Below are 16980 nucleotides of genomic sequence, written 5' to 3' on the forward strand. Positions count from 1 at the left end.
TAGAGAAAGGACAATCTGTCCTGTGGCAGACAGCGCAAAATAATTAATAAAAGGATAAGATAGCACAGCACTGTATTTTTGAGGCATTTATGCTTTAATTTAAAAGGGTTTAGTTCATAATCGTCTATTTATTAAAGTTTGTAATTCATAAGAATAAAAATCTATGCAATAATTAAGAGTTTTAAGTTTGGTTATGAATGTACTTTGTTGCAAAAGTCTTTTCAAAACATTTGCTGAACAGGCATATTTAATTTTACTTAGGGAAAAATAATGATTAACATAAGCCCCATGCACATTAACATCTTTAACCAGCTCCTTCTCTGCCTATGTGTTATCATTAAGATGAAACCCACCAGATGAGTTCTATCCTCCTGCCATCCCTAATGACCACTGTCAGTTCCTCCATTTTTGTAGAATTCATTTTGTTTTATGAACAAAATTTGTCAATTCCTCCATTTTTGTAGAATTCATTTTGTTTTATGAACAAAATTTGCTCACAGAGGTGTAACTGTGAAATACTCCTACCAACATTAAATGAACTCACTGGTACCTTTTAAATCTTAACAGTAGCTTCCAGCACCTCCAAACTTGTGATTTTAGTAACTGCCAGATTCTGCCAATTACCTGGAACAATGCAAAGCACAATGGACATTAAATGCTTTTCTGTGCAAAGCATTTAAACATCAACACAGGCTAATATTTAGCAACCAAATCAATACACTGAACATTCAATTTAATTCACTAAGATGGAGATGACTGGGCAAAGGAGTTGAGGGCGAGTTGTTCGTATGTTTTTACATCAGTATATATGCAAGCTTACATTGCAAATAAACCCCATTAAAAAAAAGGCTTAAGATAAAATTAAAATGGGTAACTTGGAAATTTAAATACTGGTCTGATGTATGTGGCTTCCTTGTTAAAGCAAGTGCTGCCTTCTTAGGTATTAATGGTTCTTTGGAAAAATCCACATCACTGCTCATCAAGGGTAACAGATGATCTACTCCAGATCCACTTCCTACATAAAAAAAGCAGCAAAGCCTCTTGTCTGCTACTGCTTGGTATCAGAACCTTTGGGAGGAGACTGATCTGTCAGCAAAGGCCAAGATTTCTCAAGGCAGTACTTGGGCAGGCACAGGTCTCTCAGGCTGCAGCCTCCCCAGGCACCAGCACCCTCACTCTGCCAGCACCACCACTGCTGCAGTTGTTCCCAATAAATCTGGAATTATTTAAGCATTCTTAAGCTAAAAGTCCTTTCTTAAGTGAATATTCTGACTTCACAGGGTCAAAGTGGTTTTATATGTGCAGTAATACCAGCAGAGCTAAGGGCCTGGTAAGCCTCCAGCAAAAGGAGAGGTGAAGAGCAGCTGTGCAATGACCCCTTCATCTACACTGCAGTCAGAAGTGGACACTGCACTAACCACAGCCTAATCCCAGACATCATAAACATCTCAAGAAGAAACCCCTTCTTTGAGGGCTGACAGCCTTCCTGCATGGAGAGCTGCTGCTGTGCCTGCCTGCCTTTTCCTGATAACAAGAATTCTGTTGAATGTGCACTAGTCCATGGAGTTGCTTCGTGGAAGCAGGAGGCACCAACAGGGACCTGACATGGCTTCAAATTCAATTATCGCAACACCACATTACTTGAAAATCCATGATCTCAGTATTTTTCCAGTCCCCAAAAGAATAGAGACTCTGCAAATGCTATGCACAAAATTTTCATCTGCATAGAATCAGCAGAGGAGTAACAGAAGAATTCTTCCTTCGTGCCTCTTGCACTGATTTCCAGACAATCATCTGAGCTGTGCTTTTTAAATTTTATGCTGAAGTCCTGCTGTGGCTTCCAAGTGATTTTACATGCTGTGAACCCTTCCCCTGAATTCAGTGGAAGGAGAGCTGTATCCTGAAAAGTCCAGAAAACTGAAACAAGGGCTTTAATGAAAAAATGCAAGGAAGCATACTCCCTACTCCACCTAATTACATTTCATTCTTAAGCTACAGTGGTCCACAGCCATTCTCAATGACAAACCATGGAAACATCACAGAAACCTGGTAGGACAATTTCAGATATTTGAGACAGCTTACCAAGAAAATAAAAAAGATCCAAAACCCACTACAGCAGATAAAACAGTATCTAGTTTATTACATATAGAAAGAGATTTCCAGAATTTACAAACACCCACATTTTCATTCCAGGGAAAGAGTAAAATTAAAAAGTTCACCCTTTTTTTGTTTCCATTTTGCTTTGTGACTTCCTGTTGGTTGGTTGTTTTTTGTTTGTTTTTCTTCTTTACAATATATACAATGGAAGACTTTGATTTCTTTTTTCTGATTTTTTTTTGTCAGTTACTGTGCAATTGATGAATTCAAGCTGACACTTGTAAATACCCATGAACAGTAATGTTTGTCTTCAATGCAGTTAATACAGACTATTATTTTACAAGGAGTACAAAATTATTTTTCTTTTGGAAAGAATTCAGCTCAACATCAGGGTTATCTTACAACTGATAGTATCAGTAAATATGACTGTACAATCAAGGCCCAGGGACCAATGACTCGTATTATATTATTTTCTGAATTACAATCTTAAAACAAGAATAGTACCCTACTCTATTCTTAGAAGCCTTGTTTTAAGCAGGTTCCCCACTCTGTTTACAACAGAATATAGTATACCTCAGTTCCACATCAAAAAAGATGTGCTGTAGGAAAAGTTACATTTTAATTAAAAAAGTACATGTATAAATCAAAACCTATGTTAAATATTTAATACTCTTCAACCAACATTAAGTTTTGTATGTAATAATTTACAATGATGATTTGTCATACAGGTTTTCAGCAGCAAATGAAGTTGTGTAAATGTGCTAGTAAAATACCCATTCTCACCATGATGTAGTGGTGGGCACATCAGTTCATGTGGCCAGCTAAGTCCTTATGGTAGAGGATGAAGTAAGAGAGACTTGTTGTCCAGGTGTCACAGTGCTTCTGCTTGGCACAACACAGGATGTGCAGCTCAGTCAACAACTCCTGAGGATTGTGTAAAGTAAACAAACTGAACTGGATGCATCGTACCCATTTACAGAGGAAGAGGAGGAGGAGGTGAGGTCCTAGTTGTGATAGCATGAAACATACATAGTCTTGATACCCATGAGTTTAAAAGAAGGATTTGCTGAGGTTGTGTAGGTCATCATTCTGAAATTGAAAGAGAAAGAAAATCAGCATCATGAGCTTCAAAACTTTTCTGTAATTATTTCCCTCCCCCTCATATTTTTTCTTCTCTTTAAAAGAGTTATCATTCAAACTGAAAGTGTTAGCACCTTGAAAAATTATGGCATACACAGTTGAACTGTACTCAGGCATGTGAATCCCAAAAGCATTTAAAACAGATGTTGGCAATAAAATTCAAAGCAGTCAGAAACACATTTAAAACTTGCAAGAGATTCACCTAAGCAGAAACAATTTAAGTGTCCATACTGATTAACTCTGACAAGCTTCTGTAACAAGAGAAAGGAAAGCTCCAAACACCAGCCTGCTGTTGGCATTTTTACCAGCTACAAGGAAAGATCCACTGCATGTCAGGCACTACAAGAGGCTTTCCTGGCCACCTGCAAACACCACGGCTGGCCTGGGAAGGATGACCAAGGAATGGAGCATTCAGGGTGCAGCATTACCACTCCCTATTTGACATATAAGTTCTAAAAAAAAATCATCGAGAAAATCCTGGTAAAGTCTATAAATTTATCTACATTCTGCTTCCCTCTGAGAGAGTGTTGGGTGAATAACAAGGTCCTGCAACCCCAATAATGCACAGCACAGGTTTAGAGAGGAATGAATGCTAGGAGCTGCCTCTGACCCTGTCCCCCCACTCCTCCTCATCTGCTGCAGCCTCCCTGACCCAGCACACAGTGCACCAGTCTGGGTCAGCAAGTCCTCTGGACTCTGCCTTTCTGCTGGCTGACCCCAGGCAGGCTGTCAGTCCCAGCCCTGGTCAGGAGCAGGGTAGTGCCCAGCAGGAAGCACTCGGGACTGGATGGCCTCATGTCCTGCTGGCAGCTGCTCCAGCCCCCGTGGGGAGCACGGTCCCTGCTGGGGGACACAGAGCTGAGGACACACGCTGGGGCACCAGGGCTGCCTGCCACTGCTCCTGAGATCCTGTGGCACTGGCTGGCCACGCACACAGCCCTGGTGTCTCTCACTGCCCACCACCCCTGGGCCTCCCACACCACAGCCCCAGCTCCTCTCTGCACACCACTGACATGCAGCCAGATCCACTGGGAACTGAACCATGCAGCACTGAAACGAATACAGTCTTTTAACTGGGGTTAGAGGACTACCAGCATTTACATTTCAGTAGTTTTACTAAAATCTGCTGAAGCAAAACTCATATTTTACATAAAAGTGTGTCTTTTTCCATGTTCAATATTAACTGTGCTCCTGAAAATACAGGTAAACAGTGCATTTTCCTCAGTACAAATAAAGGCTTCCCATAGACATGTTGAAGTGAAAGAAGTGAAAAGACCTCCTGTCCTATATTCTTTAATTGCACAAGAAACAAAATTTACTTTGTGTGGTCCTTCAAGTGAAAGGAAAGTCTATCCCTATAAATGATGTGTGGTATGCTGTGAAAACTCCCTGGAGAATTATCTCACAGATCTCTTATTTACTTTCAACTTTCTTCTGCACTCACATTGCAATCTACTGGAATGTTCCTACCCAAGTATCTATACACAGCTTCACATAAGCTATGCAGCTTTCAATTACATTTGACCTAAAATGAGCCAGTAATACCATACTTTATTAATAAAGACAAGCAACAAAGGAGAAATGGCTTCATTTAAATGGAGGAGCATGATGTGTGTGCTGCATATCCAAGGTGGGTGTTCTACACCCAGCTCCCATCCAGCAGGCCAGAGAAACAGCTGGGTGCCCCCCAGCAGTGCCCAAAGGTCTGACCTGCCCTGCACCAACAGGGCAAGGGGAAGGACAGCAAGAAACTGCTTTTCTACATGGCCAGACTTGATTCTGCTAAGAGATTTTAAGAGCATAAATAATACATGATTTGCAGTATCAGGGCCAAGTTGTATGCCTCTTCACTAGTATTCAGGTCATTTAAACTCCAATACATCATGTATTGAACAAAATGGCCTGTCCCATCCAATTCCACCAATACAGCCAAGAAGTCATCTTAGCCACTACTGGAAGCCATTTATTCCTGGATTCCAAAGTCAGAAGAGCAGACGAAGAAAGAGAATAGCAAGTGCATTGGAAAAACAAAACACTTCCTAGAGGAATTTACTCAGAAAAGAAAACCAAAGAGACCAACAGTTATAGAAACCCAAACGCTTGTACATTATAGTATGCACATGTGTAAAAAGAGTGAAAAATCACAGAAGCCTGAAATATCCAAGAGTTGGAGACAGGATGAAGAGCCAGAATCATGGAGGACATGTCCTGGCATATGCTGAACTTCATACAAACATCAGCTGCAGGTATGACAGGACACAGGGGAATGGAGCAGTTTCAAGCTTGTACTTAACACCTCCAGATCTTCAGCAGTACAACATGGGAATCTGTCTGTCACCCTTTCCTAAAGATGTATTGATATCTTTTGTTTTCTTTTAATTTTGGGAAGAAAAAAAAATCAACTAGGATCTTTGCTAAGGACCAGCTGAAGCCATTGATTGCAATTACTGGCTTTCATACCCAACTCCTCTGACCAATCTCTTTCAACAAAACACGAATTGAGTAACCAAGAACGACAGTCCACACTACTGCTACAGTACAGTGGTGCCTGTTCTGTGTGAATGCACAAAGATGTGTAGGAAACAGACAATCTGAGGGCAAAGCTGCTCCTCTGAGGTCACTGGAAATATATTCAACCTATAAACCTTGGATCCATTATTTGTGCCTCACGCACAGCCAAAAGTACTGTCCTCAGTTTTAGCATTCAAACATTCTTTGCTGGACTTCAAAAAGAGTATTTCCCAAATTTCTGACAAAACAATCTGAATCTCCTCTCTCCTCACTGAGCTACTGCAATGTGCTTTAAGGTGAAAGAACCTTATTTGGAAATGAAGTAATGGGCTGGATACCTCCAGCCATCAGCATTTCCTTAACAACACACAAAACAGTGCAGAAGACAAGTGTTTTAATAGAGAGTGCGAGGACAGCAGCGAGCTGAGGTAAGGATCATTAAAACTACTGACATCACTTTTGGCAAGCAGAGAAAAGGGAAAACCTGTGTTTAATCTATTTCCTATTCCCCACAAGTTTCAGCCGGAGTCCCCAAAAATGCAGTTTGTGGTTGACTTTATGGAAAAAGTCAGCGTTACAAGAAAAATGTACTGGAACAAACAAGAATCTTTAAAAGTTCCTACAAGGTACCTCTGACAAGTAGTCTCTGCTCAACATCTGTTACAACACACATGCAGATAACACTGACGCACGTTCCAGCTGGCAAAGCTTCCTTCTCAAATCTCTCAGTCCAGGATGGATACAGCACAGCTAGCTGCAGTTCCTATTACAGCTGAAATCCCATTCTTAAATCCAGTAACTAAAAATAAGATGATATTTCATTTTATTTCCATTATTGGGGAGCTGGAGAAGAAGGGTACTTAAATTTTGAACTAAGAGCAGAGTGTCTAGACAGTTTAATAGATCTTTTCTGAAGTTAAACAGAATTTTCATCCATAACATAGATGTGTTGCTAAACTACACTTAAAGTGTAATCCTTACTCCTTCCTTACCCTCCATTCTCTTTGAAAGTAACCAAGGAGGAAAAAATAAAACAAAGCAAACAAAAGTGAAAACTCAAGCAATGTTCCAGCAAAAGGCTTTCCAGTAGCTAATTTAAACTTCCATTTGCTATTAAGAGCCAATAATATGTCTTGTCCCTAGAACACCAGTAGAAATGCCCTTCCAAAGAGTCATTTAATTTCGAAACAGTCCAATAATATGAAGTTGCTGTTGAAGTTCCACCATCATGTCAGCAAATAAATGCAACTATTCTGTCACTGATTAACACAGAAGGGCAAAACACAGCTCCCTAACATCAGACCTGCTCAGTACAATGTGACACCTTTCCATGTCATCTGGCATCTGTTTAGGAAACCACTCCACAGGTGACAGAGCCAGGTCAATGAAAAGATTTTCTTCTTGACTGAAGAAAATGCAGATTTTTTCTGAATCTACCAAATGAATATATTTTGCAGCTCTGCCATTAACCTTGTTAATCCAAACACATTCTCCAGAACTGTACCTATCCCATCAAGGCCTCATTTGAAACCATGAGCAAGGACTAGCTGAACACTCCCTGTCGTAGTTACTAGTTATAAATAAAAGGTTTTGTAAGTGCATTTGTTGTTTACTTTAGGATCATACAGATCACCTTATCCTGTGTAGATTAAACAGCGGCTTCCCAGATAATGGACAAATCTAGCTCATAAAAAATGAAAAGCTCATGAACAAAACCAAAGGAGAGCCATTATGAACATTCTCGGAGGACTCTGGCAGGATCCCACCAGCCGAGGTCTCTGCGCAGCCTGTCCTTTGCCCGGACAGGTATAACGGGGTGTCTTTAGAGAGCCCATACAAAGTAAACACATTAAGAAGTCTTGAAAAACTCATTTACAGCTCGTCTTGGTGACATGTGCATGAGTCACCAGCTAATTATAACCAAACGGTGCGCGCCTGCCCACGAACCGAACCCATCCCCGTTTCCGCGCTCTCCACACGGATGAGCACAAGCAGCGCCTGTTTACATTTTTCCCGGCATTTACTAACGTGCACACAGACACGGGAAGCATCTCCTTCGGATACATTAAAACATCGACCAAAATTTAAGCTAGCTCAAGTAACTCCTTTTCAAAGAGATGCAAATGAGCTGCAGCGCTCCCCCACTCCCAGCGACGCCGAAGGAGCCAAGGAATGCAGGCAGGAACAATGGCTGCTCCAGTGTGTTAATTGCAGCCCGGGTCTAACAAAAGCAATTCCAAACAGAACCAAACAAAGTAATTACAACATTGCTATTTAACTTGACAGGCTGTAATCTACATTTAATAGATAAGCTTTTCTTCCTTGTACCCCAAAATGTCTATTTCAGCTTTCCCGTGGATGTCTTAAATGGGGAATTATTGAAGATTCGGTTTCACCAATATAAGGTAGAATACTGAATTTGGTGTTTTCCTATAAGGCAGAATAATGAATTTGGTGTTTCCATCCGGTTTCGTTTTTGTAGAGATCATTCACTGCTGGAGGAAGGAACTCAAAGACCACATACAGATGATACCGTCCTTCTGCTATTGGTTCAAAATAAGTTCATGTACAGCACTGAAAAAAAAAAAAAAAATCCTCACTACAAAAGAAAATTGAATATTTTCCTATTTTCTCCAGAAAGAGAAGGTGGGGGATAAACAACAACTATGAGACAGTAAAAATGAGATGAAGAGTTTAACCAGGTTTTTACATTTAAGAACCCGTTTCCTGGGATGTAAGTACAGTGGGAAAGCACAAACTAAACCACACACATTCTTTGGATGAGCTTCTGCCCACCAAAGAATTTGTATGTTTGATTTCAGCTTCACAGCACGTCAACCTGATTTAAACTCATTCAAGAGAAAACTCAGCCCATCACTGAGGTCAGCAAGAAAGGCTGCTGCCACAGACACAGAGCCATGCCCTGAGCACCTGGCATGGGAGAGAGTGAAGCTGCTGGAGGTCAGATTTGCCTGGTTCCACCAATAAAGAGGACATCAGCCAGCTCTCTGCACTGGCATAAAACATCCAGGAAAAAGGAAATCACAAAGTTTCTATGTAGAAAAAGTATTAAAGGGATCTCCTGCTCCATTACACAAAATCAGTAGCAGTAAAGGCTTTGAACAAGACTGATTACCCAAATAATTAATTTCTGATTAAATATTTAATCTTTTCAATTTTGGAAAAAAATGTTATGGAGTTTTTGGGCTTTTTGAAGACTAAAAGAAACAAAATACAATTAAGTTTAGAAAGAAAGAGCTTAAATTCAATACATTTTATAAATAAATTCTACAACTTTTCTTGTGGTGGCACAGCTAAGCAAGCCATAGAACAAAACAAGTGTCCAGCAGTTGCAAGTTACAAAAATCCAAGATGCAACCTGTACGTTTGTGGTTGGTTGGTTTCTATTAAATGAAAAATATGGCCAGAGACTTTCTCATTAAAAGGTGTGATGTTATAAATGGGATTCTCATGTTTGTGTCTTCCAATTTTGTAAAGACTGAAGGTCTGGATCTTTCCCTTCCTTTACTAATAGTCCATCTGAGCAATCAGCTAAAGGTTGAGTGTGGCTTACAATGGAAAGAAAATACCTTTGTTTCAGGAATGAAAATAATGATGTTACTATGAAGCCAGGGATCTCATGAGATCAATACTTCCAAGTTCATCCCAAATCTTCTCAATAATGCTCTTCTAATAGACTTGGCAGCACTGTTTGTGTTTAATATCCTTCAGATAAACCCACTGCTGGCCCTAAATGGGCACCACCTAGTTAACAGCTTCAGTCCTCACAGGCCAACACTGCTTGTGTCTTTAAGATTCAAATAAACTTGCAAATTCAACAACTGGGATCGTTCATTATTTTGGAATTTGTACTGTTCAGCTCACCAAGTCTGCAGAGGCTAACTTTGAAGAATTTGTGGCATTCACACCTCTCATGATGACCCAATAATCCACACCCAGTTCAAGAGAGCACTGGTGAAATACACTTTTTATGGCTGTTTCCTTCAAAAGAAAACACTGCTCAGTTTCTATCTTTATCAAACATATAACCATGTATCAACAATATTAACAAGGGGAACCCAGAAACAACTTCATTATGTAATTTGTTCTTCAAAGGAGCTTTCTTAGAACTTTTATTTTTCATTAAATTACTTTAATGGGAGTTTCGAATTTAACAAACTCATCAATGCTAGGAATCATTTCAACTGCTCTGACTGTAGGGAAGCAGATGACCTGGGTGCCTTCAGATGTACTCACACCCCCTCAAGCTTGTCAGCAATTTAAACATACACAATTAATTTTGATCAAAGTTGAGTGCACTGAAGCTGTGCTCATATTATATCAACTAAATTACATCAGCAGTGGAGCTCAGCAACACATAACACCCAGGGCAGCTACCACATAATCAGAATATATCCCAGCTGCTGAATATTCTTTCACATGCCTTTCTGGCACTCTGGGCTGTCTCCCCATTCCAGAAGCCAAAGCTCACCACTTTCTCCTGTGCTTTTTTGACCCAACTTTATAATGCTCATTTTCTGACAGATTTACATTTTTCTGACAACATGTTAAAACCCCTATATAAACAGTCTAAACTGCCTTGAAACTGTTTTCGTGATACATGCTAAATTGTGAGAGTTACAGCTTAAAGCAAGGAAGGAGTCACACCATTCAACTTTGCTGAAGTCATTTTCCTCCCAATGGACAAATAAGTGGAAAATGCAGAACAGACAGAAGAAAAATGGCATTTAGGAAGGGATACAGAAGCCCCACGTGGGGATAACCTGGCCAGCTGACCTTCACTTTGAAATTTTGCCAGTGCAAATTAAGTAGCTAGTCTGCAGCACGTCTGGGCAGCAGCGTGGGAAGGAAGTTCTGCAGTGAATTTGGATGAAACACTTCCTCAATTCAAAACAACAGTGCATTAAATATCAAAAAAGGTTAATAAGGAGGTACTGGAAAACACATTGTGAAAAGCATGCCAAGAAAACAAAGCAGGGAAGGAATAAGAACAAATGAAATATTATAAAGTTGACAAAATTGTACCAAAAAGTTTGGAAAGCCAAGGTAGAATGAAAGAATCCATTATTTTGAAACCATCTGCTACTCCATAATATAATAACTCCATAATATAAAAACTACCATACAGCAGAAAAAGCTCAAAACAAATTAAGAGATTGTGCTTTAAAAAAGGGAAAGGAGAAGGCCTTTAGTAAACAGCAAAAAGCAACAGCCAAGTGTTACATCTTGAAGCTGGACTAGAAAACCATAGTTTAACCACAGATTGTTTCTCACCAAGATACCACCATCAGTCTGACATTAAATGAATTACATTAACTACTTTGACACGTTGTTTTCTGCTTTGTAGACCAAGATAAGAAATCCTAGAAAACTGCTGGTATACAACATAATTTGTTTCACTATAAATGCATTTTCATGTACATCCACATACATTTGGAATTTATTTCTAGTAATTTACACTCATTTGACCTGACCTTTTTACTTCCCCTCTCTGCCATAAATTGCAAAACTTCTCTATGAGTAACATGGCATCTTCCTCTTCCCAGCACTTCAAACCCAGTGTTCAGATTCCTTTGACACTCAAGCTGATAATTGAAATTCAAAGCATCAGCCACATCCAAAAGCTGCCAACAGTAAAGTCCTGTGGTTGGGGTATATATAGTGTAGGCTGGTATATATAGCCAGTTGGACAAGCACACAACCACATGCAGAAAGACCTGAAATCTAATTTTGTCCTTGGTTTGATTTGCTCTGTAGTTACTTTGTCTTAGTCTCAAGGAAAAGATAAAACCCCATGTATTTTCTACATGGAATTTTATTGTGAGGAGGAGGAAGTCATAAAGTCTCAAGCATGCACAGTCACTATAATATCTAGGGAATCATTTTTCTGCCCTGATCTTCCTGTGTCTCAGTGCCTTGCCTGTGAGCTGAGAACTGCTACCTTGCAGCAGAGTTCAGACTGTGCCAGGGGCAGACAGCAGGGTGGTAATGTCTTGACAGTGCCCACATGAAGACAGACGCAGGGCAGCATCTGGACAAGGTGCTATAAATAAAACACTGGGCAGCCACATGCTGCTGAGAATAAAAAGAACTGAAAAAATGTCTCATTCCTGGATCACTCCTACAAACTGAAGAATCCATTCTATGTGGGAAATGCATGTTTTTTGCTACGTAGTCTGAAACTACAACAACCCATATGCACAAGGGTGGGAGGCAAAAGTATCAATGTTTACAAAAATAAATAACATTTGAGTGTGACTACGTACAGCCAAGCATTATTCCACATTAAAACAGATTTATAAAATTAAGCAAACTCTACATGCAACAGAATTATTAGCTGGAGGAAAAAAAAAAAAGAGACAACAAAATTCCAATATCAGAAATAAGCTTTTACTGGTAAAGCAAGAGCTTTACCCTTCTCCTCCCACTGAATTAGCAATCAGTGTACCCAGGACTGCAATGGGATTAACCTCAATAACAATGCTGAGCACTTTAATGAGCTCTGAGATAGTCCACAGCTAAAGTCTTCATTGCACCATTTAAACACTGAAAAACTTGTTTGTATATAGATTAGGTTTTCAAAACAACTGTCATCCAATTTATTTCCAGAAACCATGGTAACAAGAAAATAGTAAATACAGGGTGATGAAAGGGCACAAAGGAAATACAATCTCATTCAAAACAATGAAGCTATCTCAAGTTTGAAGTACATGAGCAGAAGAGGCAGCACCTGGCAGGCATTTGGGGAGCGGGGAGCCCTATTTGGATACAGCTGTGAAATAAATCCAAATTATAAAGACCAATTAGACAAATCAAGTACTTTACTGCTGTTCCTTTTGAGTTTCATTCAGCAAACTCCTAAAAGACTGAATGACTGCCAATATTATATTTTAAAGCTACTAACAGCCTAAAAGGACTAACCTTCACTTGTTCAGTTGCCACGATTTCAAATGGGAAACCAATCAACAGTCACATTAGCTATTTAATTGCAACACCAATCTAACATTATGAAACTGCATAATTACACAAGCAAAAGTCAAACTAGGTGAAAGTTTTTCTCATCTCAGAATTTTCAGTCAGATATTTTAAACTTTTTAAAAAAAAGTCACATGAATTTCTTTCCATATAATGAAAGTTGTTCACAAGAATATCAGTAAGAATCTCACTAGATGATAGACACTGTATTATTGTCACACATAAATCTTCCATGAGTTGTCAAATCCAGCATTAAGAATAACCCTTTAGAAGCTATTAGTATAAGTCAATTGAAAATTAAAAGCATATAGCAGCACAGATTAAAGGCTTAGCATACACACTAAAGGATCTGTACATAATACCACATATTATAAAATGTCTTAGTTAATCAGTGACTGAAAACATCCTCTAGAGATTAACCTTGACAAAATATATGAAAATCCAGCCTTATCATGCTGTATCACTGCATTTTATAATCTCATAAAACTGAAAGTTCTCTATTCTCATAACCTACAACACAAACTTGTACCACTGGCCACCCAGTCCTCTTAACCATGAGAATCTGTACCTAACTTGGCCTGCTGATAGTGATCTCAGTGATTACAAAAGTATCTGATGCTACAATTGAAACTCTCCCCAAAACAAAGAGCAGAGCAGGGTGGTCAGCACCAATGCTCAACCCCTGCACCCATACCCTCATCAGCCCAGCGCTGCTGGTCAGATACTTCAGAGAAGCTGCAGAGGGGAAAGGGCCAGTTAATATATGAGAAAAATCTATAGGAAACACAGCTTCATTAGCTCCACTGCTCACAGATCAGCTGTTTGCATAAGCAGTTTTGCTTGGAGCAGTGTTTTGTCAGTATTATTACTGTTATGTTATGCAAAGAATGTATTAAATTCTTAAATATTACATGAGATTTAATGGATTGTGCATCGCATGTGGGAGGTCAAACAAGGAGGGTAATGTTCCATTCAGCCTTATAGATGTAACTTAAAAAACAGAAGCTTACATTATACTTCAGGGAGCAAGTGCAGCTCAAAGATATGGCTGAGATGGAAGAAGACAGCCTGAAATGTAGAGGGAAATTAAAAAATAAAATTTTAAATATAATTTTTTAAAATAATCAGTGGTTGTGACAGCAGTAGTGCAGTTTTCAAGAAATTTTACAGCTCAGTCCCTTTTAAAACAATTTCTGCTTTTAGAGGCTACCTATAAATTCTTCCTGTGTTCCCCCCTTATCCAACAGAATACTGCATTGCTTTTTTTAAGTTTTGCATACCTTTGGAAACTCCCTGTACCTCCAGTGGTAAAGACTCTGAATGGCCAAACTATAGTAAAGAGGACACACATGAAGAATGGCAGAGTATTCCAGTTTCTACTTTCCATCTGTATCTTCATGCCAGACCCAAAAATACTCTAATTTAAGGTCCAGTTCTCTTAAGTGAAGGTTTAAATTAGGATAAAGTCAGTATTTTTGTTATAAAACTTCAATTTTCATGGTCTTTTGGGGTAAAAAAAGTATACAGCACAGCAACTAAAGAGACCTTAGTCAGCATTATTTTGTACATCTCTTTCCAGCAACAGAACATTTTTCATTTTATTAAAGCTTTTCTGAAGTTATATTTCATCATTTAAAATCACTTAAGGAACAAAAGAAAACTCTGCAAATATCTTATATGAAACATATATTTTGCAGTTTAGAATTCTATCAGAAGGTATGTTGCCTATCATGTTGTTCCATAACATGCATTTTCTACTTATCACATGTACAAAAGCTATGAGTGTAACACCACTGCCTGTGTGTATAAACAAAAAGGAGCTAAAATAGGCTATGGTAGCATGAAAAAATAGTTCAATTGTATTACTGGACAAAAAAGCTCCCCAAAACCAGGACAGTTCCCTGCCTCAAAAACAAATACCCACTTCCCCAAACCTCTGTATTGTCAGACAAAATTTATGATTCCCAGTTCAAATTCTGACGACTGTTAGAAACAAGAATTATCATCGAAGGAGAAGGGAAAAACTAACTACAGTTATTTTCTACAGATAAATACATCCTATATTGGTAACGATTGTTTTTCTATTACATGTTCTCCAGTCTCAATAATTGCATATTCATCTCTCTCTATTACCAACTATGCATAAGGTTTAATGCAATGTTTAATTTGAATTAAGAATCATGACATCTAAAAGTCAGGAGTTTCTGTAGCATCTGTAGGCATTTTGTTCTACAGAGACAATATGATGAAATACAAACACAGGAACCTTTTCTTTCAGTCAAAGTCCTGGTATTTCAGCAAGATGCCTTTCAAACTCATTTCTGTCTGTGATTCTCTCCCAGCTTGCAGTCTGGTTGCTAAGAGAAAAGCACCATCAGGGTCTGTGGAAAGCTCACATGGTAGGAGCCACAGGTTTTCCAAATAATACCTGAAGGTGTAGCAAGTTCTACTGTACATGCAACTTGGTATTTCTCAGTTACTCAGAATATTGACATAACAAAGTGTGGCTTTAAGGCAAATACACCCCTTGAAATGGAGGAATTGCTTTCTTCCAAACTTCAAGGTCACTTCAAAATATCAGTACTGTCTGAAACAGTGGTTGGAAGGGATGAAAAAGGAATGGTGTTCTTGTTCTCATCTCACTGAAGATAGTTAAGCTCTTTCAGCTAAAGCTTTTCAGTGAATTTCAACTGGAGGGAGACTAGTAACAAGCATGGGAAATTTCTGCCTGAAGCACTGAAAGCTGTCAAAAATAGGAGCAAATTAGATGTTCTGCTATTTTACCATGCAAAATATAGACAATACAGACATTCATATGACTTTTTAAGTGAAAAATCTTTTTGTAATATACATTTTCAAAAGAATAAGCAATTTAGCTAAAATACCCTGAACCTCCTTATAGGGCAAATGAAACAATTATTTTAAAGTTAACTCATCTCAGACCATCACATTTTTGCATAATTGTAAACACAGACTTTTTAATAAAAAGATCCACGAACCTCCCATCTTTTCCTACTTCTTTATTTGTCAGGTTTCTTCCACATGGGCTTAGGAATGATACTCATGCTTCCATACTCTTATTTTCACTTCTGCTCAGATGACTCCTTTACTGCTGCTTGAAGTGTACTGTCAGCTTAGACATTCAAGAGAGGACTAAATAACCAAATTTTTCTGCATCGTTTTTTTAGTCAGAGCAATCATATATCAACAAACAGTAATAATACATGTGGTAAGATTTCAAAGCTGTTGATTTTACATGTTGAAGTGGCCACTACAGTTACATGATGTATTTGAGATTCAGAAATAATAACCCAATTCATTCAACAAAGCCATGCTTCATTGAAAATAATGGAAATGTAAGAAAGGGAAACAGGGGTTTGGAAATATCCCACAGCTGCAATTTAGATGTAGTGATTAAACCACGGAAGTATACAGATGTCTACTGACATTTTACTTTAAAACACTTAAAGAAGACTTTCTCTTAAGGGTTTACAAATCAGATTCAGTTACAGGAAAACAATGCTGTAATCTTCATTTATAACAAATTCTAAACTTAGTAGGCAGAAATCATTAGTAGTAGCAAACAGATTTGAGCATAAAGAGAGGCAGTATTTGAGCTGTGGGAAAGGCAGTGCAGAAGGCAGAGGCTTTCCATTCCCACCACTGGATAACAGCTGCTTCTCTGGACTTCCAGGACTGCCTCAGTGCAATCATTTTTACAAGCCACTATTGCTTTTCTTTATTTTATTTAGGAAACCAATATGCAACTATAAACTATGTTTATAAAATTATAATCTATATTCTGTAATACGTAAACAAGCGTCCATTACTTAGAAGCCACAGATGAGCATAATATTAGATTGTAATAGAAAACAGATGCATTTTCCTTTTCCAATTGTTTATATTGTCAAAGCATCCAGTCTTTAAGATATTCTCCATACAAATCAAAACATGTGCCTTGCTGAAGCACAAAACAACAGTAGCTTTAAAGCACTGCATTCCCTGTAATACTTTGCAAACTCAACTGCAGCCCGAGTAGACAGGGTACTCCAAAGGGTGCAGCAACTACAGAGCTTCTGCTGTCAGGTGGCCAGGACAAAAAAGGGACATTTTACTTTATTGCAGATCACCTCTTCCACCACTAATATTGCAGTCATTTAGATGTGTGTTCTTATGTGACCTATCCCACTTTTTGCCTCCATTTGCCCAAACTGGTTTTATCTCCTCCTCCCTTCA

At 38.7% G+C, this 16980-nt stretch overlaps 1 protein-coding gene across 1 annotated transcript in view; it reads right to left on the reverse strand.

Annotated features, from left to right (window-relative positions):
- Positions 1–2111: 2111 nt before the first annotated feature.
- IRS1 (insulin receptor substrate 1) overlaps positions 2112–16980 on the reverse strand; it is a 48286-nt gene continuing 33417 nt past the window's right edge. The window contains exon 2 of the mRNA XM_056498571.1: positions 2112–3186. The gene's annotated coding sequence lies outside the window, so the exon portion shown is untranslated. The remainder of the gene's footprint in view (positions 3187–16980) is intronic.

The sequence above is a fragment of the Oenanthe melanoleuca genome, chromosome 9 (genome assembly GCF_029582105.1).
Source record: "Oenanthe melanoleuca isolate GR-GAL-2019-014 chromosome 9, OMel1.0, whole genome shotgun sequence".
Lineage (NCBI taxonomy): Eukaryota > Metazoa > Chordata > Aves > Passeriformes > Muscicapidae > Oenanthe > Oenanthe melanoleuca.